We start from the raw sequence: 27,442 nt of genomic DNA on the forward strand, positions 1-27,442 counted from the left end.
GCTAAAAATGGGTTTTTCTGTTTTTAAATGGTTGGAAAAAATTGAAAGAAGAATATTTCATGATATGTGAAACTATATGAAGTTCAAATTTCAGCATCCGTAAGTGAAGTTTAATCAGAAAACAGCCTGTCCATTTTGTAACATATTGTTTATAGTTTCTTTCATGCTGCAGTGACAGGGTTGAATAGTTAAGACAGAGACCAAATGGCCTGCAAAGCAAAAACATGTTTACTCTCTGGCACTTTACAGAAAAAGTTTGTTAATTCCTCGTTTAGGATAATGTTTAGTGAGTTGAATTGGAGTGTTCCGTGATCTGAGTTATGTGAAAAGGTTAGCTAGAAATCAAACTTTGCTCTTTGAATGAGTGTCTTAGGTATAGGTTATTACCTGATTACAGTAGAAGTCTATTAGCATATATTAAATATTTTCAGTTCTAGAACAATATTGCACATTGTTATTGTACTTTTAAAGTTAGCTCTTCAGGAAATGCTGCCATTTGCGACAGCATGGATGAACCTGGAGGGTATTATGCCAGCTGAAATAAACCAGACAGAAAAAGACAAATACTGCATGGTATATCACTTATAATATATGTGATTTTTTTTTAAAGTTGAACTTACGGAAACAGAGTAGAATAGTGTTTGCCAGGGACTGAGGAGTAGGGGGAATGGGCAGAGGTGGTAAAAAGGTATAAACTTTTAGTTATAAGATGAAGAAGCTCTGGGGATCTAATATACAGTATGATGATTATAACTAATAATACCGCAATACAGGGGCTCCTGGGTGGCTCAGTAGTTAAGCGTCTGCCTTCATCTCCGGTTGTGATCCCTGGGGTCCTGGGATAGAGCCCCACATCAGGCTCCCTGCTCAGTGGGAAGCCTGCTTCTCCCTCTCCCACTCTCTTGATTCTTTCATCCTCCCATTATAACTGGAGTTCCTGGGGCTGCAGGAACTGTATGTCAGCTTGTTTAGGTTTCTGTGGAAGGCCCCTCTCTGACTGGAATTCTGAATCAGTCCTTAAAAGTTCAGCTTTTAAACCTGAATAACATGCTTCACACCCATTTTCTGAATCCTTATTCCCTCAGACCTTAGAGGACCACTAGATTGTGTTGGTGAGCTTTTGTCTTCTCTTAGGACAGCCCTCTTTACCAGAAGATGCCATGTTCCTTCAAGAACCTAGATTCATGGGGCACCTGAGTGGCTGAGTTGGTTAAGCCACTGTCTTTGGCTCTGGGTCCCGGAGTCCTGGGATCGAGTCCCACTTTGGACTCCCAGATCCGCAGGGAGTCTGCTTCTCCCTCTGACCTTCACCGCTCTCATGTTCTCTCTCACCCAAATAAATAAATAAAATCTTTAAAAAAAAAAAAAAAGGAACCTAGATTCCTGGTAAGTTAGGCTGCTCCTAGGTATGCCCTGACAGTTAAGAATCCCACTGGTGTGTTAATCACCTGCTCAAATGGGGCCCTCTGTGGGATTATGTTTATGTGTTGATAATATGTGTCCTATGGTGTGTACATTTTCTATTCCTGTCTCCTTGAGGTTTTTTAAGCTGGTCAGCTGCTGTAGGAAGCCCAGAGCTTAATTTCTACCTTTACCTAAACTAAGCCATTAGTTGGTTGTCTTCCTGCCCAGATACTCTGCCCATTTCAGACCTAAGTGGTTGACCTACTTACCCAATGTTACTACTACATACAAGTTGATTTTCATTCTTCCCAAACTGTCATCTACTTTTGTATCCTATACCAAGGATTGCTATCCTCCTTTTTCTCCTTTTTCTAATTTCTTGAGGTGGTACAAGCTTAGTTTATTGATTTGATACTCTTCTAACATAAGCATTTAGTGCTATAAATTTCCCTCTCAGTACTGCTTTAGCTCTCCCTCACAAATTTGGGTGTGCCGTGATATCTTCATTTTTGTTCAGTTCAGTGTAGTTTAAAAATTTTCGAAATACATAACTTAGTTTCCAAATGTGTGGAATTTTCCTATTATCTTCTATTGATTTCTGCTTTGATTCCATTGTGGTCAGAGGATGCACTCCGTATGATATCGGTCCTATTAAACTTAAGTTGGTTTTGTGGCCCAAGCTATATTCTGTTTCTGTGTATTTTCTGTGGGTGCTGGAAAATAACGTAGTCTGCTGTTGAATGTGATGTTCTACAAGTGTGAATTAAATCCTGTTGGTTGATTGTATTTATTGAGTTCCTTATCCTTGCTGATTTTGTCTGTTGGTTCTACCAGTTGTTGAGAAAAGAACGTTGAAGTCTTCAACTACAACTGTGTATTTGTCTGTTTTTCCTTTCAGTTCAATCAATTTTTGCTTTGCATCTTTTGCAGCTGATGTTTTGTTTTGCTTTTTTGTTTTTTGGTGCATACTCATTTATGATTGCTATTTCTTGGTAGATTGGCCTTTCTATCATTATTTAATGTTCTCCATCTGTGGAAATTTCCTTTTTATTGATACTAATATAACCATTCCTGCTTTCTTTTGAGTACTGTTTGAATCTTATTTTTTTCTCCTTTATTTTTTGCTTCCAAACTGCTAAATTCTTTATATTTGAAGTGAGTTGTGGTAGATAGCATATAAATGGATCATTGTCTTTAACCCACTCTGCCAATCTCTGCCCTTTGGTTGGTTTATTTAAACCATTTACATTTGCTGGTCCTTCAGAGATCAATAAAATGTCTGTCTATAGAATATATTTTCTGGAATTGTGTCTGCCTCATTCATGAGTGATTCTTCGAGTACATTATATAATGTAAAGCTTACTAGGTGAAGAGTAAGATGACCTAAGGCCTAACCATCCTTTGCTGTTTAGCAGTTCTGTGACTTTGGGCAAATGATACTACCCAGTTCGATTAAAAAATGTTCACTGAGCTGTTGGGCATCAAATACTGGGCTAGGTACTGCATGTACAAAGAGAAGACCTGACACACTCCTTTCCTTCCATGGGAGACATGTACAGATAATCAGGTAATTACAAGGGGTAAATATTATGGTAGAGGTTAGTAGGGGCATTTTAAATAGCTTGGGAGTAGGAGAGAATGGTAAGTAAGGCTTCTGATAAGTAAGAAGTGACGGGTATGCTGACTTTTAAGTGACCAGTAGAGATCAACCAGGTAAAAGGGAGCAGAGGAAGAAAATTTTGAACATTTCTGCATTTTGGTTTCCCTGTGTTTAAGGGGAGATTGGCAGTCCAATCAAGACAAAAATCCAGCCACCACTCCAGACACACTTATTTAATATTGTGTAATTTAGATGTCCTCAGGACTTGGTATCCTATGGGCTTATGATATCGAAGTTGCATGATTCTTGGTTTCACTGGCTCCTGCTCGACTTTTCAGCCTCCAGCAAACTGTCCATAGTTAAATCCGTAAGTCATCATGGGGTATCTCACATGTCTTCATAAGTCAGTATCAGTTATAGTCCCCTTTCTCCTGTGCAAATCATTTATATAGCAGATGCTTAGGGTAGGCAGTAGTGAAGGGGGCAGAATCAGTCATAGGCTTCAAAAGACTATTATGGAGGGGCGCCTGGGTGCCTCAGTGGGTTAAAGCCTCTGCCTTCAGCTCAGGTCATGATCCCAGGGTCCTGGGATGGAGCCCCGCATTGGGCTCTCTGCTTGGCGGTGAGCCTGCTTCCCCCCTCTCTCTCTGCCTGCCTCTCTTGCCTGCTTGTGATCTCTGTCTGTCAAACAAATAAATAAAATCTTTTTTTAAAAAGCCTATTATGGGGGGCACCTGGGTGGCTCAGTGGGTTAAGCCGCTGCCTTCGGCTCGGGTCATGATCCCAGGGTCCTGGGATCGAGCCCCACATCGGGCTCTCTGCTCAGCGGGAAGCCTGTTTCCTCCTCTCTCTCTCTCTGCCTGCTTGTGATCTCTATCTGTCAAATAAATAAATAAAATCTTTAAAAAAAAAAAAGCCTATTATGGGATGCCTGGGTGGCTTAGTTGGTTAAGCATCTGCCTTTGTCTCAGGTCTTGATCCCAGCGTCCTGGGACTGAGTCCTGCATCGGGCTCCCTCCTCAGCGGGGAGCCTGCTTCTCCCTCTCCTTGCTGCTCCCCCTGCTTGCATGTTCTCACTCTCTCTCTCTCCCTCCCTGACAAATAAAATCTTTTTTAAAAAATGAAATTTATACTTGATTTCTGTTACATTTCTAGTTCCTGTATTCGCCTTAATGGTGTCTTTTACATGGCAGTAGGTTTTATATTTGTTTCTTTCTTCCTCAAACCATGTTTGTATTTATTAGCAAGGATTAAATAAATTTTTAAAAGTTTTTTAACCATCTTAATATTTCGTACTCTCTTTTTGAGAACTTTTTTTTTCCCATTGTCTATAGTTCTTTTAATAATTGGATAGATACATGGATGTATGGAACACAAGAGCTACTGGGTAACCTCATGGTATTCACCAGTGGCCATGCCTTTTAGAAGAGTGCCTGGCTTGGGAAAACATGAAGAATGATAGAGTTGGAAAGCAAAGACTTTAGAATGGCAGGTAAAAGATTATGATCCCTAACCCTGCAAAAGAGAAGATGAAGAGGGTGCCCCTTCAGTACTTAAGACATTTTAAACAAAATTTGGTGGTGGCAGTTACAATTATGAGTGGTAAAAATAATATAAGGACTATTTGTGTGATGGGTTTAGGAAAAGAAGGAAGTGTTTCTAGCAGTTGTTGAAATGGATCCCAAAAGAATATAGTAGAATTTTCTAGCTGGGCCTGAAAGAAAAATTCCATAGTCTCCCTTTTGGGGGTTCAGGTAAATGGAGAGGACTCAAGGGGTAGTGGGTAGGATTGGGGAGAGGGTGTTCTTACATCATTATCCAGCCCTCCCATAGAAGTAGCATGATGTAGTGGGGCAATATGCTATGGGAATCAGTCCATGGGTTCAAGTATCAACTCCCCGATCTCTCACTGAGGCTTTTTTTGTATAAATGGATAATATGTGAATAGGTATGACTAAATGAATTAAAGTATGTGAAGTACCTACCACAGCAAAGGGTGCACCCATGAGTATAGTTCCCCATGCTTCTCTTTTTAGTCTTTTCCTAGCTTGGCTCCCCAAACTCACTGCTCACCAGTCTTTCATACCACTCTGTAATCTAATATACAGAATTGCTTGTAGGAATTTTTGTCTGTTGGTTCGTTCTATTTTATTTTAGGTATGTTGTGCTTTTCCATGCCATCATGTGTGTTGCGCCTTTCATCGTGAAGAATTTCTTAGTCCAGGGTTGACATTCCACTTGGTGTACTCCAAAACCCAATCTTGTTTATACTGAGGTTGGACCTCTCCTTAAGGAGGGACTTGATCACCTAGCTCTTGAGATCTGATCTATATAGGCCAAGATAGCAACTTATTGGTATATAGTGAAAATTCAACTGATTGCATTTTCTGGTGATGTAGCCGCCTCACACCAGATTGCAAGAGCTGGTTGTATATATCACTCTCAAACTCCGTGGTGAATGACATCACCTTAAAAGCTCAAAATTGACTATGGTGGGAATATCTACATCACAGAAACCAGTAAACTACAAATCACAGCACCTATCCCCCAGCCTGACATTAAACATTTATCATTACACAACTGATGCTGTCTTTGTCTCTTCGAATGAGTTGTGTGGGAGGCCAAGTCATCTTCTCAAGTGTGGACTTGGACCAGGGACTTTAGTGATGTGATTCTCATATTTGATGTCATCAGCATGAGAGCCCCTTTTGGTCCTTTTCTGAAAACTTTGGTATTCCTGCCCCTCAGCCAGGAGAGGTGGGTACTTGGACATGAGCTCCATTTCCCTCTGGGCCATGCTTGGATAGGAACTTCTGATTGTGGGACTCTCCTTTTTTCCATCCTTCAGACTGATCCACCTTTTATTCTCACAGTCCATCCTAAGTAGAATATCAAATAAAATTGTTTTTACTCAATTATAATCATATTCCAGCCCTGGTTCCCCAAAATAAAGTCAAAATAAATGCAAATTCTTTGCATGCATGCAACTCCCAGATTAGTTTGTTTGGAGTTTTGGGTGTTAATGAACTTTTTTGGTCTTCTGTACAGGCAGTATCAGAGTTTGTGCCTGTGGGTGTCCAGTCACTTCCAAATGTGGGTTTTAGCTACTTGTTTTTTTGTTTTTTTTTTCAGAGCAAACACATTTTGCCCATCTCTAAGATTTCAGGAAGTACCATGCTGTTTGATTGGTACACATCCTGATAATGTATCGCTTGTGACATGAAGCCGCCATGCCCTCTCTGGACAGATTTAGTCACAATCCTTCCATACCCTTAGGAAATGTGGAGCGTTCCCTTCTTCTCTGATAAAACCTGTCACCCTGGGTTGTGGTGATTTGTTTTCCTCTCCTCCTTCTCCATTCACCTGGGCCCCCAGATATCTCAGAATTACAGACCTTGCAGTTCCCTCTCCCTGTATCTACGGTTCCCAGTGTGTTGTCAGCCTGTATTATCCTGTATATAAATTTGCAGTGCGTAAAAATTAACTAGTAACATTCCGTGAGATTAATGGTAAAAGTTCAGTTAGCCTGTGGGAGTTTCTAAGATTAACATCCTGAAGTCCACGTTTTACACTGTGGGTTAAGGATAAATTCCTAGGGGCGCCTGGGTGGCTCAGTGGGTTAGGGCCTCTGCCTTCCGCTCAGGTCATGATCTCAGGATCCTGGGATCGAGCCCTGCATTGGGCTCTCTGCTCGGCAGGGAGCCTGCTTCCCTCTCCCTTTCTTCCTGCCTCTCTGCCTAATTGTGATCTCCCTCTCTCTGTCTGTCAAATAAATAAATAAAATCTTAAAAAAAATTAAATTCCTAGATAGCCTTTTTGCCCCCTTTGTAATATTTTGCAGCTCTGATAATTGCTAAAGTATCTCAAAATGCCTTTGGAAAGATTTCCTGTATAGGAAGGAGCACATAAAGGAATGCCACTCTGGGTCTGTAGCTTTGTTCTGGAATTATGTGGGCAAATGAACTAATCCTTCTGTTTAAAGGATGGTTTCCCCTCTGTGGATAGACAAGGTCCAGCTTCTTTGATGCTGACTTATAAAGTCCTGCCTGTGTAAAGAAAGGATGCCTGTGTTCTCCCTGTAGCTATTTTGTGGGCTCCCTTTTTTCATTGCACTTTTGACTTTACGTGATCCCATCACTGGCACTGAAGATTCGGGTTAAGTACTAAGTATTATTGATAGTTCAGCAGATAAGAACGCAGAGAGTAAAGGAAGTACCCATGCTAAGGAAGGATAAAGGGGATAGTGGAGGTGGTAGTGAACAGAGAAAGGAAAACTTCAGTATGCATGCATATAGCATAAGGGACAGAATCTAAAATATACGTGGAAGTGTAATGTACCTGAAGAAAAAGTGAACAAGTCAGGAGTGTACAACTCTATTGATAATTTCAAAGGGAACATACCCATTTAACCAGTGCCCAGGTCAAGCAAAAGAACATAACCACAGAGGTCCATTTCTTGCTTCCTGGCAACCCCTTCCTTATTCCCTAGAGGTTACCAATTTACCATTATCCTTAATTTCATCTCTATGGATTAATCTATTTTGATACTTTGCATAGGTGAAGAATATATATATGTGTATATACACACATATGCATTTATACACACACATATATCTCACAGTTTAAAAAATTCTATTATACTATGATGAACATATCAGTGTTGTTTCCAGTTTGGGGCTACTACGTATAGTACTCATCTGAATGTTCTTGCACATCTTTTGAGGAACAAATGTTTACATTTCTGTTATATATATAACTAAGAACTGAGTCATAAGGTATGCATATGTCGAGCCTCAGTAGGTGTTATCAAACAGTTTTCCAAAGCATTTAAACTAATTTACAGTCTCACCAACAGTATACAGGAGGTGCTATCTGGCCATGTCTTTGTCAACACTTGTTTTGTTGAAGTTTTGAATTTTAGCCATTCCAATGGATACTAGTGATATTTTATTGTGATACCTTATTGTGACTTTCTTATTTCTTATTTATTGAAGTATAATTTACATACAGTAAAATGAAAAGATTTTAAGAGTACAGTTTGAGTTTTGACAAATGTATATACTCATGTAACCTACACCCCAGTGAAGATCTAGGATCTTGTGTCTGGATTGTTTTTGGCTTTCTTTTGTTCAACATAATGTTTTTGAGATTCAGCCATGATGTCTTATCTATCAGTAGTCCATCTTATTTTATTACTGAGTATTTCATTATAAGAATTTATCTGTTCTGTTGATGGACATTTCAGGGTTTTTTGAAAGTCTTATTTTGGTTTTAGTTTGCATTTCCCCTGATAACTAATACTGTTGAACATCTTTTCTTGTTTATTTCTATTTGAATATCCTCTTGCAAAGAGCCTGTTCAAGACTTCTGCCATTTTCCTGTTGTCTGTCTTCTGAATAATTTATCGGAGTTCTTTATACAAGGTATGAATTCATTCTAGTCTGAGAGAGTCTTTTCACTCTCTTCAGAGTATCCTTTAGACATAAAAACCTGTACAGGAATGTTCATAGCAGCTTTATTTGTAATAACCCCAAGCTGAAAACAACCCAGATGTCTTTCAGTGAGCAAATGGTTAAACATACTGTGGTACATGCATATAATGGAATAAAAAGAATGAAATACTGATACATGGAACAAGTTGGATGGATCTCAGGAGCATCATGCTGAATTTAAAAAAGCCAGTCTCAAAAGTATATATATTGTATGATTTCATTTATATAACATTCTTAGAATGACAACCTTATTAACGTATAATTCACATACCACAGAATTCGCATGTTTAAATATACAATTCAGTGCTTTTTAGTAAATTTACCAAGTTCTGTAACCATCTCCATAATCCAGTTTTAGAGTTTCTGTCACTCCAGTAAAATTCTTTGTGCCTCTTTGCCATCACTCCACCCGCTGCCCTCCAGCCTTAGGCAACCACTAATGCACTTTTTGTCTCTATAGATTTGCTTTTGTTCATACTTCGTATAAATAAAATCATACGTTCTATGGTCTTTTGTGTCTGGTGTTTAGGTAACATGTTTTTGAGGTTAATCCATGTTGTGCCAAGTATCAGTAATCCATTCCTTCTTATTGTTGGGTATTACATAATATATATACACCATATTATGATTATCTGTTCACTGTGGATGGACATCTGGGGTGTTTCTAGTTGGGGTTCTCACGAATAATGCTGCTGTGAACATTCATGTATGTGTCCTTGTGTTAGACATATTTTCATTTATCTTGGGTAGATTCCTAGGAGTAGAATTGCTGGGTTGTATGGTAAATTTCTGCTTAACTTTTTGAAGAAACTGTCTGACTATTTTCCAAGGTAGCTAGCTGAACCATTTTATTGTCCCACCAGCAGTTCCCAGAGAATATTCCATATACACCGAAAAAGCATGTGTATGTTGTTCGGCTTGGTAGGAGTGTTTTGTAAATGCTAACTTAGCTCAATATTTCCATAGTATTTTGTAAGTTTTCTATATTCTTACTGATTTTCTTTCTCGTTGTTCTGTTATCCAGAGTGTGTGTTGAACTCTGTTAGGCTTGAATTATCTGTTTCCTCAGTACTTTGTCTTTAGTTTTCAGCAGTTTGATTAGGATGTGTCTGCATGTGGATTTCTTTGTATTTGTTATGTTTAGTGCTCTCAGTTTCTTGGCAATTCTCAGCTATTTTTTCTTCAAATATTTTTTCAGCATTACACTCTTTTTCTGCTCTATATTGGATTCCAATTATACAATGTTAGATCCTTTATTGTTATCCTATAAGTCCCTGAGGCTTTGTTTCTCCCCACCACCATATTTTTTTTCTATTATTTAGATTGACTAGTTTGTTTACCTATTTCAAGTTCTCTGCCTCCTCCATTCTGTTGTGTTCTCCCAGTGAATTTTTTATTTTGGTTATTTTATGTTTCAATTCTAAAGTTTCTATTCAGTTATCCTTTATATCTTCTCTTTACTTTGCCAGTGTTTTGTATTTTAACTTTCTTTCAAGAGTGTTCAAGTTTGGTGATTTGTTATTTAAGCATTTTCTTTTATAATAGCTGCCTTAACATACTTGTTAGATAATTTCAACAATTGTATCATCTCATTGTTGGCATCTGTTGATTGTCTCCCTGTGTGAATTGGCATTTTTGTGATTCTTCTTATAGCCAGTAATTTGGGGTTTTATCCTGGACATTTCACACATTATGTTAATAGACTATGGACATTATTCCAGTCCAATGGAGAATGTTAATATATTTGTTTTAGCTGTCAGTTGACCTGGTTAGGTTCAGAGTGCAAGTTCCAACTCCATAGCTCCAATGTTAGTATTCAGGTTCTTTACAGTGCTATTCAGATCTGTCCCATGCATGACACCCACTGGTCAATGTGGGGCCTGAGTGTTCCTAGCTCAGTTCTCAAAATCTTTGAAATGATAATTAGGATCAAGCCCCACATATGTGTGGGTGGGGGGTGATCTGAGTTGTTCATAAGCAGCTTGATGTTTTGTTTTTTTTTTCCTGAACTCTTCTCTTTTTGTTATTTTCATGGTGCTTTCTGGCTTCCTAGAGTTTTTCTTTTCGGTCCTCCAGCAGAAACCACCTGCTTTCATGATGCACTATCTCTGGAGCACAAGGGGCAGGGAGACAGAGAAAGAAAGAAAGTAAGAAAAAACAATGTGATTTGTTTTTGCCCTTTTGGAGCTATAACTCCACCAAATGGCATGTAAGTTTCCTTTCCCTGGAGAGTTTTAAATCCTACAGTTGTCTTTTGTTAGTTAATTTCATTGCTGTAGCTTCCACCATGGGATTTTCTGGGCATGGAGAAGGGAGGAAAAGGAGAGAAAAACCCAGGGGATTTCCCTCTAGTTTTTCTGAGTTATAGTAGTTCCTGTTTCCAAAAAAAGCACCTGAGCCAGAACATGTGCTCTAACCACAGTGTTCACTCACTTTCAGGTTTTGTTGTGCTGGGTTCAGGCCAGAGAATACTGGAGGTTTAAAAAAAAAAAAAAAGTGGTAAAATCATCACCAATTCACTTGTACTTGGCATTCTGGTATTCTTCTGTGATCTACCTGCTGATAGATACTTCAAAGAGTTCTCTAATAGCTGCCACATTCTGTACAAATTTTATAGTTGCGTTCAGTAGACAGAAGATTGGGTATGTTTATTCCATCTTACCTGAAACCAGAAGTCTTAACTGATATTTTAAGTGATGTTTGGAATTAGTTCCCTTCTTCCCCAAATATTTATATATATCTCTGAAATAATAGTTTTAGAGATGCAGCTTTTGGTGTAGTTAAGTGGCAAGTTTCTAAGGGTAAGCAGAAGAGCTGCATCATTGGATAGAATACATAAGGACCTCCTGAAAAACAAAGCCACTTTTCTGAAGGCATATGTGGTAATCTCACCCGGAAGCACAGTTCTTTGTCCTCATGCAGCATATCATTGACCTCCTTGTTTTCCTTGGCCCTGCCTCTCTGTCACATTCTCTTACTTCTGCCCTGCTGTTTCCAGTAACCTTTGCCCCCAGGACTTCATTCATCAAGCCCTTTCTCCTCCTTCCTCCCCTGTTAGTCTCTGGTGTCCCCCACACTACTTCCTAACCCTGCAGTCTTGTATTTTATCACTAGACACTGTCTTCCAAGGATAGATACACTTCCCTGTGACATCTTAGGATGTAAGTGCTTGCACTTGCCGGATGGAGAAGCTAGGCTAGGGAGCTGGGAGTGGGGAGGTGAGTAATCAGCTTTTGCTCATAGATTAGGGCTAGACCTGAGTCTCTGCAAGGCATTGTGGTGGTCTAGCCAGCTGCTTTTCCAGCATATTAGAGATTTTTCTTTATACAGTATTTCCATGGGTTGTGGGGCCAGGCTACATGAAGCTCCGGCACAGCCAGGAAAATGGGTCTAGAAAGAAGGTAGTATTCAAATCTCACTAACCTCAGGAATCTGGGAATATATCAGAGCCTTTTGAACTGTGTTTTGGTTTTGTTTTGTTTAATTTGTTGTTAATCTTGAAATTTAATAGGGAGAAACTACTAAATAACAGTTACATTTATGCAAGTATTTCCCCTTGTTAGTTATGTGGTACAGAATAACTGCAGGCAGGAAATCCAAATAGGCAAAAATACATGGGCAAAAAGCACATGTTTTTAAGTTGCAGCATGCTTTTAATATTTTTATGGTGGAAACACATTCCTTAAAAACCACAGTGGGCTTCTCAGGTGTCTATTCAGATCCATCAGTTTCCAGGCATGTAAAACCTGCTCAACTCATAACCTTCTGGGCATAATTTTACTACGTACAGATAAAAATTGCTGGTACAAAAGATACAGTACCTTTTGGACAGAAAATCCTCAGGTACAGCATGTTTCATTTACTACCACTGAAATTTCTTATCATCTTGGCCTTGGAGCAGGGCAGCCACAGGGAGCTGCCTGAGTTCTGACCCCACTGTTTCTATGCCAGACTGACCCAGCTCACACAAGGACAGGTCAAGGATACTCATTTTCTACTGCTAAGGCTTTTTTTTTTTTCTGTTGGCAATAGCCAAAGCAACTTGTTAAAAAGAAAACACAGTCATTATTCTTACACTTTGATTTTACCAAGTAATACTCATTTCAGTGGGATGTTTCTGTGGAGATCTCTTTAACTGTGGGAGCAGTTTGACTTTGGTACTGGGAGAACAACTGATAAGCCACAGAAGCAGTGATTAAATAGGCTACAGTTCTACAAATAGTACTGATTTAATTATGTGCATAAGGTTGACCAGGCATGAGATTTAAAGCTAGCTTTATTCAAGGCCGGAATAATTTTTGTAACCCCCTGCCTATATTAATTTTCAGGCCCAATTAAATGAATTATTCCTTACTGATTGTGAAATATTCCCGGGTAGCACCATTAAAGGCTTTACTGAATTCAGATTATTGCATTATTTTTTAAAGCTTGTCTTGGGATAATTGTGCTACACTTCTTAGAGCCTCAGAGCTCTAAATTGAGAGGTTCTGGTCCAAGACTGATGGAATCTGAGAACTAGAAGGACCTTGGAGTTCACCAAATCCAGATATCTTCCCAGTGTAGCAGTCCTCTTCACAATATTCTGTCAGACAGGCAGTTGTCTGACTCTTGATCACTTTTTCCCCCCAAATAATACATATTTTTCCTCCACACATTCTTGAAGCTACTCACTCATCTTTCCATGATAGGTTGTTCTTTATTCCCAAGCCAAGATCTGACTTCTGGGAACTCTCACCATTGTGCCCAGCTCTCCCCTTCATTACCACACAGAGCAGAACTCCTTTGTCCAAAACAGTTAAAGCCATCTATTTTCCTACTTGCCATTCCCCTTTCTCCCACCTCTGGTCTTCTCAGGCTAAAAAATTCCTGGTTCTTTCAACAGCTGTTTATTATAGGGATTTCAACACAATGCAAAAATTCATACATTAATATAATGACCACTCAATTCTCTCCCAGCCAGAATTATCAATTAAGATTTTGTCATGTTTTTTCTTAAAGAAATTGAAACGTTACAGAAATTATTTTTTCCCTTTGATCACTTCTTCCAGTGTCATCCTCCTCCCTCCTCAGTTTCATGAATATATAGGTATATATAAACAACATACAGATTTGTTTCAGATCTCCCTTTTAACTTGCATAAATGGTAGTATTATGAATGTGTCTGTGTGTTTTGAGCCAAAAATATTATATTATATATAATGACTAATACAATATACAGTATAGAAAAATTAATACAAAATATATGAAAAGGTCTAAGACATTTTGCTGTCTGTGTCCAGACAGCAAAATGTCTTAGACCTTTTCATATATTTTGTATTAATTTTTCTATACTGTATATTGTATTAGTCATTATATATAATATAATATTTTTGGCTCTCTGCCTTCTAAGCATATGGTAGGATGGTAGTTCCCACCCCTTTGGAAGTTAGGTGTGGCCATGTGACTTGCTTTGGTCAATGAAATGTCAACAATATAATGGATATGCTTCCAGATGGAAATTTTAAGAGCCAATATGAAATTTACTGCCTTTCATGTCCCTGGCAAATAGAGATGGGTCCTCTGTCAGCCTGGGTCTGAGAATAACTGCATTTAGCTTTTTGCCAGCTCACTTTAAACATGTAGCATAAGGAATAAATAGACTTTGATTGTGTTAAGCTCAGATTTTAGGTTCCTTTTGTTGCTTTGGCAAACTTAGCCCATCCTGATTGGTAAGTAGACCTACAACAGTGTTTTTAGTGGCTGTAAAGTATCCCAGTGTGTGAATTGACCTGATTCTGTCTAGCCACTCTCCTATTGACAAAAGCCTAAGTACTTCCTGGATTTTGCTTTTATAAAAAATTCTGTATTGGTAATTATGTAAGTTTGTGAGGGTTTCTCCAAGAGATATATCTAGAAATAAGATTGCTGGGTCACAAGGTATGGATGTTTTCAGTTTTATATCATTTTGCTACCCAAAATGGCCGTACCAGTTTACATTCTCACTCTTCCAGCTGTCATGTGTATGACTTGATTCCCAAATCTTTGTAATCTTGGTTCCTGTCTCTGGATTCACTTTTGTTCGTCTTTGTTTCTCTGTAATATCCAGACTGGAACTTGGTTGTTCCAACTGAGGTAGATGGTATGTTCTGAATTCAACCCAAGCTGAGTAGCTGCATCACCTTGGGTGGTATTTGCTGGCATCAAAACCTGAACTGCTGTCACCCTGCATTCAGGAAATAAGAGGTTTTAAAATTGCAGTGACTCTACATACATTCTAGTTAAATTTCATCCTTTTTTTTTCTTATCATATTAGCTTTTGAATTCTCTCCTTACCACTGATAACTAACTTAGGAGAGTAACATTCATCAGAGGTCATACCCCTCCTTGGTCAGTAACCTAGTAGGTTCATCTATGTTACTGATCAGAGTTATGATCAGGATCAGCACAGGGCCAAGGGTGTAACTCTGTGTCCCCCCAACAAGATACCTTTCAGGTTTACCTATCTGCAGCCTCAATTTTTCATCTTATCAAGGGGAAAATCCTGATGGCCTTTGTCAGCTACCTCCACATATACTATACTTACAAAGATTTATCTCAGTAAATTAATCAAGTGGCTAGAAAGGAGTCTAGGGTAAGTTGAGTGTGTCATGATTTTGAAAAACCCTGGCTTGCAAGATGTTTGGAAGCCATGCAAAGTTTAAGCAGGGAATCAAAGTGATTAATAACCCTGGTCTGTGTTGGTAACCCATTTCCTTAGATACAGCTTAGTCTAGTTAATTAACTAGCCAAGATCACCCACCTGGTTGGGATTTAAATCTAGACATACCACAACATCTGTCATGTGTCCAGACCTGGCTCAGGCATTGCCTCTCCCAAGAAACAGTCCTCATTGCCCCTTCCTTTTTGCCACTGGGAGGGGGTAGGTGTTTCTCCATTCCTGTTCCCCTTAGTATCTTGCTCAGAGAACTCTCATGATTTTGTTTCCCCCATCCACGTCTGGACAGGATTTGTTGGTGCCTGCCCACACTAATGATTGGCATCTATGCAAAAAAGTATCATAATGGACCTGACTTTGAAAGGCCTGCTTACAACGTTGTCCCTTGGTGGGCATCTGGGAACTTGATTTTCAAGAGGGTTCCCACCATTCCCAGAACTGATTGATAAAGGTGGCTCATTGTGCTTGAACTGTTTATACAAACAATGTGGTTTCTGCTGAACACCTGCTTTCCTTCTTGAGAGTCTGGAATTTGGGTATTTGCCAGTCAGAGGGTGCCTGTGTAACCAGCCTCCAATCAAAACCTGGGCACCGAGTCCCTAATGAGCTTCCCCTAGTAGACAGCATTTCACATGTGTTGTCACAACTCGTTGCTAGGGAGATTAAGTGCATCCTTGTGTAACTCCATTGGGAGAGGACTCTGGGAAGCTTGTGCCTGATCTCCCTTGTATTTCATGTAGTGTGCATTTTCCCTTTGCCGATTTTGCTTTGTATCCTTTCACTATAGTAACTTATAGCCAAGAGTATGATTATATGCTGAGTTCTGTGGGTCTTCCTAGTGAATCACAGAAGTTGGAGGTGGTCTTGGGGACCCCAACATAGCACCCTTGCAAACCATTGTTAAATATTTTTTCAATACTTATTAAAAGGAGAGAGTGAGCCTGGTGAAGAACCAGGGCAGAGAAAGGCGCTCTCTGGTGGTTATCACTGGCTCCTTTTTGAGCAGTCGGCTTTGGCCCTAAACTTGTACTTCCACTTACAAAATTGGAGCAGTGGAAGGGTTTTACACTAAGGACTATCACAATCAGATTGTTGCATTTTGGAAAGAATAAATGCCCAATAATCATCAGGAAATGTTGTGAAGAGAGTTTGTTCTACCAGATCAAAATTTACTACAAAGCCACTATAATAAAAATAGTGTGGTAATGAACTAGAAATTTGAGCTAACACCCAGGTTTCCCAAATGCCAGCCCAAGGTCTTTCATCAGATCTTTATTGAATTATTTAACAAATCCTGTAAGAGTGAATATGTGAGACTCAGTTCCCTCTCAGCTTTACTTCTGAGACAGGTCCAGGCAAAAATGAGCATCACTTCACTGTCTGCAACAAAACCTTCTGAACCTGTTTTTAGGTGATTGTAATGCTGTCAACTGTCAAAGTAGGAAAGTGGGGTTCTGAATTCAGAACCTGGGCAAAACAGTAAATTAAGAACATTTTACCAATCTCCTGTGAATTACTGATCTTTCAGATCACTGCATATGAGTAGCTTGGGAGCAATTTTGGCACTTTTGATTGTTACAGTTTTTCATTTGGTGGAAATGAAATATTCCTGTTTCCACAATCTGCCACCATTGTTTTGTCTCTCTTTGCATGTCAGGGATGATGTTTCCTAAGGGACGACTTAATTAGACCATGCAATAATCTGCTTGGGGAACTAGAGAAAATCAGTTATTTAAAACACACTGGATGAAAGATCTTATTAAAAAAAAAAGACTTTTGAAAGAGGAAAACATCCTGTACTGAGGGAACAGAGGTGGGATGATGGAGTTTTGCTGTCCCTGTTTTGCATTTCTAACAGTAAACTTGAAAGCACAGGATCTTCTGACCATTGGAGCTGAAATTATGTATTCAGTGTTTCTCATGAAATAACATTTACCATTAAAAGAAGATTGCATTTATACTTGTCTTGCATAATTCTAAAAATTTCTATGCAGAAAATTCTAAAATTTTTAATGTGGAAAATTCACCAGCTCAAGACCCACACAAACACACAAAAGCATTGCATTGATTACATGTCTGTGTATTGGCTGATTCCTGAAATGGTGTCTCAGAAGGATTAAAATTGAGCCTCTGTTCTGAGCACGTGGTGTTAACTGTAGCCTGGGAGTGTGCCAGTTAGTCGCAGCACCTGCGCCTCCTCATAGGGTCCTGTTGCGGCTGCCCAGGAAGATGGAGGGTAATTGCCTCACCACTCCAGCCACACATGCAGGGTTAGGAATCCTGCTTATGAGGCTTCTGCTCTGACCAAGAAGAGACCCAGAGAGTCTAGCCAGCTGTCTGCAACTCTGGGACAGGAAAAGCAGAAGAAATGAGGATAAAATCAAGCCCCCCCCCCACTTGTTATAATAATGATTAGATGCCTTTTCATCAACAGCCTTCCCTTACATTAAACAACATTCAGGAATCCTGGGTGTGATGGCCTATTTGCAGTGTGCAAATGGAACATGGGAAGATGGTGCTCAGATCTGACCTAGAAATTTGAGATGTAGCTGGAGAGACCTAATACCCCACTGGGGACTCACAGGCCAATTACCTTAAGTCTGGTAAGTGGAATACAACTCCTAAAGGAAACTAGGTGTTTTGAACTAAGAAATTATGTATATGTACAGGCAAGGCTTTGTGTATTTCTTTTCTTTGTTTATTATAAGTCCTCAAAAGTTTGTAAGAATTGAGATTGTCCAGAGTGTGTGAGGGCTTTGAGGCCAAAGGAAGGTTTCTTCTCTTTTTTTTTACTTCTTTTTGTTCATGAGCAAAATTCTGAAGTATTAGATTGAATGATATAAAATTGCTGACACTCAAAACCTTTTGACCTACTACAATGGCAGTTTCATGTGGTTTGACCAAATATTAACTAAGTTCACCACACAAATGCTTTGAAAGTATTTCCAGTTTACTACTGTAGTAGTCTTAACTTTATAAGAGGGGAGAGGATCTCATAAATTCTTAGTCTTTATAGTTTATAATAACTTGTGACATATCCATCACCAATCAAACTAGCGTCTCTTTTAGGAGTTCTACGAAGATATAATTGATACATGAAAACTGCATATATTCAGTGTGTACAACTTGATGAGTTTGGATATATACATATACCTGTGAAACCATCACCACAATCAAGGTAATAGACCTATCCATCACCTCCAGAAGTTTCCTTGTTCTCTTCTTTTGTGTTACAACACTTAAAATGAGATCTATCCTGTTAACTTTTTACATGTACAATATAGTATTGTTCATAGGCACTATGTTGTACAGCAGATCTCTAGAATTTATTCATCTTATATAACAAACTTTATATTCATTGAACAGTAATTCCCCATTTCCTCTTCCCCACAGCCCCTGTAATCTCTGTTTCCATGAGTTGGACTACTGTAGATAGCCCCGTGTAAGTGGAATTGTGCAGCATTTGTCCTTCTGTGACTGGCTTATTTCACTTAGCATGATGTCCTTCAGGGTCATCCTTGTTGTTGTGAATGGTAGGATTCCCTTTTTTTAAAGGTTGAATAATATTCCATTGTATGTATATGCCACATTTTCTGTATCCATTCATCTGTCAATGGACATTTGGATTGTTCCCATATCTTGACTCTTACACATAATGCTGCATGGGTGTGCAGATATCTCTTCAAGATCCAAACTTCAGTTCTCTTGGGTATTTATGACCAGCAGGTATATGAAAAGGTGTTCAACATCACTAATCATCAGGGAAATGAAAATCAAAACCATAATGGGCTATCACCTCACACCTGTTAGGATAGCTATTATCTATATATTTAAAAGATAAGTGTTGGTGAGAATGTGGAGAAATTAGAACCTTGTACACTGTTGGTAGGAATGTAAAACCTTGCAGCCACTATGGAAAACAGTATGGAGATCATAAAAAAAATAAATAGAACTACTAAATGATCCAGCAATGTCACTTCTAAGTATATATCTAGAAGTATTACTCGTTTGTAACTTGGAGAGAGAAACCCAGAGAAGTCCAGAATTCCCAAGGCCTGCTGTCTTAACTTCAGTGACATAGTGTCTAGGTAGACTAGAGTAGGTCTAGGTAGAGTAGAGTAGCCTGCAATTTTAGTTTGTTTCTGGCTCAGTACCTGATTGACTGGGACTTCATAAGCAGTCAGTAAGCATGACTACAAATCAATTGCTATTCCAGTGTTTTCCTGACCTTATCCTCAAAAATGCATGTTGAAGGCTAGCTATTTCTTCCCTTGCTTAGAATGTTTTTGGAGCTCTCCTTTTTGGAATTATCTTCAGAGCCATTTTGTAAGTCACCCAAGGAATTGATTCATTCAGGGAATATTTATTTGAGTCACATACAGGGGTGGGCAATGTATCAGGTATAGAGATAGATGACATCAACATATGGGGCAGTCCAGGGGAGGAGTATGAACAGATGCAGGGGTGCAAGAAAGCACCAGGACATGTGAGTGGGGAGAAGTGAGGGACTTAGCTTCCCTAGAGGAGAAACCATGCAAGGAAAATAAGACTGGAAAGATGAGCTCTAGCCACATTGTGGAGTGCCTTGAATACTAGGCCTAGGAGTTTGAAATCTGTGCTGTGAGCAGTAGGGAGCCGTTGAAGGTTTTGTGCTTTTAGAGTTTTAACCTGCCAGCTAATAACTGTAGAATTGGAATTATAAATCAGCCTTGCAATTTCTTTTCCCAGCTTATGACTGACTAAAACTGGTTTTACACACCTCGATTGCATATTCACTTGAATGGACTTTGAATGGCATTTGATTGTTTCCAAAAATTAAATTCATTCTCAAAGGAAAAATTTTGCTTCCGTTGACCTTATTCAAAGGAGTAGGATGCCAAAGGAACAGAAAGCAAATCCAAGCAAAAAATGTCCTAAGTATTTTGAGAAATTGCACTGTTGGAACAAACATTTGCTGTCTCAGAGGGTCTCCTGGAAGTCAGCCTGGAAGTCAGCCTATAATTGGATGTGTGAATTCGGGTGGGGGTGGTCTGTATGTAGTTACATGTGTGTAATTAATTTTTTGAATTGGTATCTGCCATGCCTTTACTGAAGTGCACCAAAGGCAAATAAAGAGGTTGGGGATAGGGGCATGTGAGTGGCTGTCAGTTAAGTGTCTAGCTCTTGATTTTGGCCCAGGTCATGATCTTAGGGTCCTGGTCAGCAGGGAGTCTGCTTGCCTTCCTCTCCCTCTGCCCCTCATCATGCTTGTGCTTTCTCTGTCTCTCAAATAAATAAATATTTTTTAAAAAGAAGGTGGGGATTATAGCTAAAAAGAATAGGCGTTCTAGTAGCAGTAAATTCTCACATTAGGGATGTGGGTTGTGTTGTTCTTTCTAGTTAACTGGTTCAGTGCTGATTGTAGGTGCCACTTACCTCTTGCCTGAGTATGTGCTTTATGGCTGTCTTGGCATCAGGTAAGATGAGAGACTTGCACATGGAGTGATGCTTGTTATTTGTATGGGTGCTATTGCAGATTTCTTCTTTTGGGTCAGGAATTTGACCCCTCTGTGATCATGGCATTAGCTTGAGTGCCCGTCTCAATAAAGCCTGGCAGTAGTTCCTGCTTTGGAGAATCATTCAGTGTCTGAAGTGATTCAGTGTAGCAGGTCTGAAGTGTGTGATGAAATTTCCATTCTACAGTTTATCATTAAAAACTGTCTTCTAAATTCTGTCAGTTAACTATTGCTGTATATCTAACCTTTTCAAAAGTTAGCAGCTCAAAGTAGTAATTCTTCAGTTCATTATTCTAAGAGTTAGCTATTTGGACTGGGTTCAGGTTGCGTGGTTCTGCTGTTCTTAGCTGGTCCCCTTATGCCTGTGTCAACTACAGGTCATCAGGGAGCTTCTGCTTTTCAGATTGGCTGGTCAGCTGGGCAATGGTAGGGGTAGGAGCACTGGGCTTTTCCTCCTCCTGCAGCAGGTTAGCCCAGGCTTGTTTTCATGGTAGCTGGGCAGATTTCTAAAACTGAGTAGAAGCAGCAAAACCTCATGAGGTAAGGCTCGGAATTGGCACACCTTCACCTCTGCTGTATTCTGTTGCCCTAAGGAAGTCACAAAGCCAGTCTAGATTCAAGGAGTGGGAAGAAGCTTCAAACTCACCTTGAAAGGGCATAAATAAAGAAAACGGTAGAGAATTGGGGCCATTTTTGCTTTTATCACACAAATATAGATTACTCTTCTTAAAGGCTTCAGTTAATTCTGTAACATTTAAAAACTCATAGGTTCTGTATGTTCAGATTTAAAGGCTGCTCAGAAACAAATAGGAAAGTATTAAAATTGCTCACAAGTCAGGGCCTTGATGATAGTCCTTTTGTGAAACTGATATTTTTTTGAAACTTGGATGCTCTCATACCTGAATGTGCCGTCCATTTTAAGTCAGAGTCATTAATTCTGGATCCTTGGTACTAAATGATGTGAAGACCATAAATGCAGGTTTAAAACACAGCTGCAGATTTTTTGACACTACTTTATCTGGAAACAGGGCCTGTGTGCCCTTCCAGTGAGATCTGGGTTGACTTGTGACTGCTTCATCCAGTCTAGTATAGGACTTCTGAGGCTTAGTCATAAAACACAATGCAACTTCTGCCTTGTTCACTAGAATATTCATGCTGGGACTCCTGAACTGTCACGTAAGTAGTCTGACTACCCTGAATCCACGTCTGGTGGAGAGGTCTTATGTGGGCGTGCTGGTGATGGTGTCTGCTAAGCCATGTCATTTCTCTTAAAGGTGCCAGATAAGTGAAGAAGCCTCCAGATGATGCCAGCTGTTTGTCTTCCCAGCTGAGATTCCAGACATCTTAGAGTAGAAAAAAAGCCATTCCTGCCATGCCTTATCTGAATTCCTGACCCACAGAATTTGTGAGATGATAAAATGAGGGTTGCCTTATGCCACTCTGTTTTGCAGTGGTTTGTTACACAGCAGCTGATAACTAGAATAGCATAAATGAATGGGTATGACTGTATTCCAATAAAACTTTATTTATGGACACTGAAATAAGAATTTCACATAATTTTTACATGTCATGAAATATTATTCTTCTTTTGAATTTTTTTCAACCATTTAAAAATACAAATGCCATTCTTAGCTTATGGGCTATACCGAAAACAAGCAGTGAACTAGATTTGGCCTAGGGGCTGTAGCTTGCTGAATGCTGATCTAAAAGATTATGTAGCACTTGTAAAATTTAAACCTAAGGGCTTCTGGTCAAGTTGGCTCTGATTCTCATACTCCAAACTCCTATCTCCTTTCTAAACAAAGTGATAATAAATAAAATGAAAATGAGAAAGACGTATCTGTGATCAAGAAAAGTAAATCTCTGGACCAGAAACAGATCAAACAGTCAGTGGAGACTGTTAGTCATGGGCGTCTAGTTTCTGATGTGCTGGACTCTAGATCCCAGAAAAGGCAGAGATGTCTGGAGATGGTATTTCTGTAGGTAATGGGGATCAAAACTTTCAGTGAATGGAGGAAATGATCCCTGGCTGTGAAGTCAAGAGTTGCCCATGAACAGAGAGAAAAAGATGTTACTTCTATTCAGAGTGACAGGCAAGAGAGCAAAGAGAGACTCAGGGCCAGAGACAAATGTATTATCAGCTTACTGTCTAAATCTGTACCTTTCTCCCTCTTGATAGGGTGGGACTGAGAATCCTGGGAGGAAGCACCTCTCAATGGAGAGGGTGAATGAAGGAGGGAAATGAACTGTCTCCAAGGTTAGCCTGCAAACTAAAATTTCAGAGTAAGGACAGTTGTCCAAATTAGCAACCAGCAAAATGAGAGTCATTTTACTCCCACTCCCAATGAGAATCATTTTAGAATGACTTTAAAGTTTAGGATTTTCAAAGAGATGAAGGAAAAATAACATCCATTACATCAAAAAATCTAGCCCATGCCTGGTAGGAACTCATATTATAGTTGGAGATTTAAATATATATAGATATATATAGATATCTATATATATATAGTTATCTATATAGATTTTATATATATATATATAGTTATATATAGTTATATATAGTTATATAGTTGGTTACAGAATAGTCTAAGTTAGTGATTGTCCTCTACCCAGGCCATTCCTAGGGCATACTGCTGTTGGGATCATCAAAGTGTGGCTGAATCAGACAGGGGAGGCTTTTTAGAGAGGTGACATGGTTTCTAAGCCTTGTAAGGATGAGTTTATAAGTTCCTAAGTGAGGAAATAAGAAGAGGACCTTCCAGGCAGAAGAGATGGTATGATCATAGAAAGCATATGGGTGAGAAGCCGCATGGGGATGGGAACTCTAGAGGTTGTGTTGCTAGAGCATAAAAGCAGAGCAGTGTGGTGAGAAAGAAAGCTGCAGAATGAGGTGCAGCTTGATTGTGGAGGACCTTGGTGGCTTTAAAGGTCTAAGGACAAAGGGAAGCCATTGAAATCTCTCAGAAGTGAAGGGACGTAGTCCAATTTGTGTTTCAGATAAGTCTCTGGCAGTTGGGTGGAAGGTAAATTTGAGGGCAACAAGATCAGGAGTCCTAAGACCAGTTGGTTAGGAAACTGCTATCATAGTCCTGCTTTAGGACATGGTTAGGTCCCAAACTAAGAAAATGAAGGTTAAAATGGGAATATTGATAATAGAATTTCAGAGGTTAACTTAGTAGGATTTGATGACTGATCCAGGGTGAGAGAAGAGAAAGAATTTAGAGATTTTTCTAGGTTTTGTGAAGGCACAGAGGGTGCCAATGGAGACCACTGGAAGGGAGGAAGAGCCAGTGGCCTTGGTGTTAATCACCTTCTAGGTCCCTATGTATCGTTGGCAGGGGTTTGGGATTTGTTCTTTTTTTTTTTTTTTACTCCCTCTTCCCCTCCCACTGTCTTTCCTTTGTTTCCTTCCTTAGAGCCATAACCATGTGTATAGTATAGGACATTTTGGGGAAACACCATCCCTTATGAGATGGTTAGAGGAAGAAAAGGATATTAGGGAGCAACACAGGGAACACAGAAAAAAAAAACCTTTGGAAACCAAGGCAGTTGTTTCAAGAGCAGTGGTGGGAAGGAAGGAGGGAGAAATCAGCATGTCAAATGTAGTAGGTACTTAGAGATGAGGGTTCGGAAAAATGCCCAAACTGGTGACTTTTTCAAGAACTCTGCTAGAAGTAACTAAAAGTGAGGAGGAGAAGAGAAACCATAGACTACTTTTTGAGGAGTTTGCAAGAGAAGGGAAAGAAAGAAATTAGGTATTACATAGAGAAAAATGGTGTAGGGTCAAGATAGAGTTTGGGGATAAAGGTAGGGGGATATCTGAACCTGGTATAAATCTAGTATAAAGGCAGAATTAGGAAGTTAAAAGGAGGATTTTTTTGTTCATAGAAAGTTATTTCTTCATTTAGAGCAGTCTAAAAATTGAAATGGATTGCTTTGTTAAATAGTGTGTTCCCTCACTGAGTGGTCAAGTAGAGGTGAGATGGTTTTTGGCGAACTGTATTGAAAGATATATTGGTGAATGCCTTTGGATTCTTTAGCCTCTGTTCAATTCTCAACAGTTTGCCCAAAGTTGTTTTAAGCATTCTAAATTAATGAGTTAATCTGTGGACTTGTCTTGCCTGGCAGTTTTCCATAGACTCGTCAGATCAATGTGCCAAGTTAATTTATGTGCCTTTGATCTTGAAGGATGAAATTAAGCTGCAGATTCTCAGATAACAAAATATTGGTGCTTAGTGTCCAGGAAGGTTTCATCACTATGACAATCAACCATGGTCTGGACATAATAGATAATTTTGACAAGGGTAGTCCCTTTCCATATGCAGCAACAGTGAGTTTTATTTCAAGTTTTTGAGAGTTTAATATTTTATCTGTCCATCATTTTTTTCAAACACTGTTACTCAGAATGATCAAAATAGCACTGAAATGATAGGAGAAATGGCTAGAGAGGAAAAACCTGTTCTTTTTTTTCTGTGATTCATATTCCTTTATGAATGCTTTTAATTTACATGAAGTTTGGTTTCCTAGGGCCAAGAGGAGATAATTAGTTTCCATCTATGCTCTCTAGTCCTTATCTTAGATCGTTTAGTGATCCCTTTGGTTAGCATTTGAAACAGTTCAGGGGTAACCTTTTGCAGTTTTGTCTCAAATGACTACTTACCTGTATCCAAATCTGGCTTCCTGGGGCACTGAAGCATGAACGGCATAAATGACTGAACACAACTAATTCTCAGAAAGCCACATTTTAGTCAGTACTTTCCAGCTTTCTCACTCATCATTTCTTTTACAGAACTAACAAGTGGTAGAACTAATTAATTGGAATTTTATTACTTCTCAAGTTATACATTTTAAATTCTCTCTGTTAACCTTTTGAAAATGCCAGTAAGTAGTAAAAATAATTAAAATCCAGACAGGGAAACTAGAAAATGCAAACACTGGAAGAAGAGTTCCTATGCCTAAGAAAAACCAGGAGCACCAGGTATGGTGAATATTTCTCTTTTAAGGAAAAATAGTAATATCATTGTTACCAACTGATTTTCCTTGTTACCAGCTGGTCCGCAGAGAGGGATTCACTCTCCAGTGACGTTCAGGCCTGTGAATTTTACCTATTTCTTAGTCCTTTCTTTCCTTCTTCTGGGAGGAAAGTGAAAATCTCACAAGTCCTCAAGTTAATTCTTTTCCTTTATTAAATAATATTAAATATTAACTTAATATTCTCCAGATATAGTAGGAACATGAGTAAGATGGCCTTTTTATCATGTATTTCCTTTTTTAATAGTTAATTTTTATTTTGAGATAATTTTTTAAAATAAGATATTTTGAGCTAATATGTCTAAATTTAGAGAGGAGTTGCAAAAATAGTAGAATGAGCAACCTTGCTGTTCCAGACAAGATGGAATAGACACATTTTATTCTATTCCATTTAAATAAATATACAGGTAGTCTACAAGTAAGTGGATACAAAAAAGGTATGTCATGCAAACACCGTTCAACAGAAAGCTGGAATACTAATTGTGGATAGATAGACATCAGAGCAAAGAAAATCACCAGGGACAAGAGGAGCGCTACATAATGATTCAAAGGGTGAATCCATCCAGAAGACACAGCAGTCTTAAATGTGTATGCCCAAATAACCAGACCTTCAAAGTACATGAGGCAAAACTCAGCATAACTGATTTGAGAAACACAAATTCATAGAGTTGGGAACTTCAGTGCCCCTTTCAGTAACCGATAGAACCATCAGACAGAAGAAAATCAGCAAGGTTATAAAAGAAATACACTACCAGTCAGCCAGATCTAATTGACATAGAATGCTCCACAACGGCATAATATACTTATTTTTCAGGTACACGTGTGACTAACATTCACCAAAATAGACTGTAGCTCAAACCATAAAATAAACCTCAACAAATATAAAAGAGTTGAAATCATGCAGAGTATATTCACTGACCATAATCAAACTAGAAATCAGAAAAAAGAAGGCCAGGGAAAGTTTTCAAACACTTGGAAACTAAATAACATACTTCTCATTAATCCATGGGTAAAGGAGGAAGTCTCTAGGGAAATTGAGAAAAAAAAAAAAGGATACATTTCCCTGAATGAAAACGAAAACACAGCATATCAAAATTTGTAGGATGGGGGCGCCTGGGTGGCTCAGCAGATTGAGCCTCTGCCTGTCATGATCTCAGGGTCCTGGGATCGAGCCCGCATCACGCTAGAGAGCCTGATGCTCAGTGGAAAGCCTGCTTCTCCCTCTGTGCGCTCTCTCATCTCCCTGTCACTCTCTCTTTCAAATACATAAATAAAATCTTTAAAAAACAATTTGTAGGATGTAGCTAAATAAGTACTAAGTGGGAAATTCATGACACTAAATGCTTATATGAGGAATGGGTGAAAGATCTCAAATAATCTAGGCATCAACCTCAAGATAATGGGGAGGGGGAGAGGAAAATAAACTCAGAACCAGCGGTGGAGGAAGGAAACAATAAAGAAAAGAGAAGTTCATGTAGTTGAAAACAAAAATAGTAGAGAGAAACAATGAATCCAAAAGCTGGTTCTTTGAAAAGAGAGATTCTGACTTAATTGATAATGAGTGCAGTTTGGGCATTGGGGTTTTTATAAGCTCCCCAGATGATTCCAGTGGGAAATGGGGATTGAGAACCTCTGCTGAGGAGGCTAGGTATGTTTTCTTGGGGCTTAACTTATTTTGGCATCTGTGGCCCAGTCCTTTTCTTCTGAGGAAGATTTGTAGCTATTT

At 39.1% G+C, this 27,442-nt stretch overlaps 1 protein-coding gene across 5 annotated transcripts in view; it reads left to right on the forward strand.

Moving 5' to 3' along the window:
- Nucleotides 1–27,442, forward strand: part of JADE3 (jade family PHD finger 3) — a 135,537-nt gene that overhangs the window by 29,451 nt on the left and 78,644 nt on the right. The window contains exons 4-5 of one of the 5 annotated variants that reach the window (XM_045996433.1): nucleotides 17,625–17,793; nucleotides 18,260–18,368. The exons of the other annotated variants lie outside the window; for them this stretch is intronic. The gene's annotated coding sequence lies outside the window, so the exon portion shown is untranslated. The remainder of the gene's footprint in view (nucleotides 1–17,624; nucleotides 17,794–18,259; nucleotides 18,369–27,442) is intronic. 5 annotated transcript variants of the gene reach the window in all.

Source organism: Meles meles, chromosome X (assembly GCF_922984935.1).
Source record: "Meles meles chromosome X, mMelMel3.1 paternal haplotype, whole genome shotgun sequence".
In the NCBI taxonomy this organism is placed as follows: domain Eukaryota; kingdom Metazoa; phylum Chordata; class Mammalia; order Carnivora; family Mustelidae; genus Meles; species Meles meles.